The sequence below is a fragment of the Capsicum annuum genome, chromosome 5 (genome assembly GCF_002878395.1).
Source record: "Capsicum annuum cultivar UCD-10X-F1 chromosome 5, UCD10Xv1.1, whole genome shotgun sequence".
In the NCBI taxonomy this organism is placed as follows: Eukaryota; Viridiplantae; Streptophyta; class Magnoliopsida; order Solanales; family Solanaceae; genus Capsicum; species Capsicum annuum.
This window is the reverse complement of record NC_061115.1, coordinates 217949613-217951636: the sequence shown is the minus strand read 5'-3', so window position 1 is coordinate 217951636 and position 2024 is coordinate 217949613.

Here is a 2024-nt window from a genome sequence, read left to right as displayed (position 1 = left end):
GCTAAAGTCACCAATAGTCTCAAGCCACTATAGTAAATATAATTGTATATTATTGCGCTAAGCAAGCATACAACACTCATCTTTCGTTCAGGGCAAAACCTCCCACGTCAGCGAATACGATTTCAAGTATTGGTCACAAGGACTACACCTTCTCGGTGAACAACATAATTCTCTTTTATGCCCAATTAAAACAATTCCATAATCACTCTTCCATATAATCTTTCATTAAGGAATTCTCATATTAATATTGTCATATCAAGACTTGCAAGCCGTTCATAGTATGTCATACTATTTCCGTTAAAATATTTTTGACTCCAAATTTCAGGCTTTGAAAAAGTCATTTAAACCTTTTACCATTTTTATGTCATACAATATTTCAAGAAACGGAATAACCACCATCAAATCCATTTGATAACCAAATTTTTTAAATGGGTTGTTGGTCATATCTTTATAATGCAAAGCCCATAAAAGTAGTGAATCCATATTACCAATTCCACCATTTTCATGTAATACGTTTAAGTTTCAAAACCCGTCATTTATGTATAGAAAATAATTAAACAAGAGAAAAATCAATATAAAACTTTCACAACCAAACCCCGTAATCCTAGTTTCAAACAATCATTAAAGAATACATAATTACCAATGCCTTTGGACAGAAGGAATTTGAGAAAAGCTTGAGTCCTTAACCTTGAAGTTTTAACTCTGGCTTGAAATTGATATGATGACTTACGTTATTACCCTTGATAATGAATTTCGTGAGAAAAAGTTGTGAAGAAACTATAATCTTTGAGAAATCTGTAAACTTTAGATTGGGAGCTCGAAGTTTTTTGGGACAGAAGAGAAATTAAGGATTTGAGACTGATTCTCATAGTTTAGGAAGATGTTGAAGATTATAAACTGATTGAGGGAGTTGCGTAAGATGAAACAACCAGTTTTCCCTAATTTAATAACACAATAGCAAAATTTTACATCTGAAAAATAGAGGTCACGTCACCTACCGCGCACCTAGACAGAAGTTGATCCAAGTAAGAGCATCTACTAAAACACAATTTCAACTAAATTTTGAGGTAGGAGATTTTTATGATTTCTATTCATCTCCAAAGATGTTTCCCCCACTAAAAAATTGATCATTACACTTATATTTAAATAGAAATCACATCGTTCGGATCCATACACATATAAAGAACGGTTCAAATTCTAGTCCAAAAGTGTGAGGTGTTACAGAAATACTCCATAAATAACTTTTAAGTTCTAATGATCTAAGATAGGGGGCATTTTAGAAATAAATAAAACTTGTCCACTTTTTCTCATTTTAAAAAATTAATTCTTATATTCAATTTCATATTTGATTTCTTTGTATGTTCTAATTGAAAGATAAACATATGGATTAATTAATCATGTTTTAACATTGCCATACCTTTTACGAGATGAATAACTTAATATTTGTCATACTTTCTTTATTTTTAGTATAAAGTAAATCATGGTTAAACAATATATATATATATGATACCAAAACAGTGGTATATTTCAATAAAAATAGTGGTATATTTTAATAATATTATATTTCAATAAAATAATATTATATTTCACAAAGATAATCAAAGATAATAAACGAGGATATATTTCAGTGAATAATGATTGATTTTTTAGTATATCAGTTTGTAAAACCTACTCAGTACTCCCTCTTTCCTACTGTTTCTTCATGTTTATCATTCTTATAGTTTCTATTTTCCCCAGAGTTTTTTTTTTTTTTCACTTTACCCTGTTCATCTCTTCCTCTTAATCTGTGTTCTTAACATCTTACTTCTTTAACCACACCCCGGAAAATTTTTGTCTGGCAGCTAACACTAGTCCTTTGTCTATTTTGCAAACCTGTTGGACTATCAAGGCCAGAATTCCTAGGAATTTACAGGTTAATCCATCGTTGTTATTAAGAAATTAAGAGGCTAACCATATACTAAGGGTAAGAATTTTATGGATAATTTAATTTACATGATTTACAAAAAATATGTAGAATAACTTTA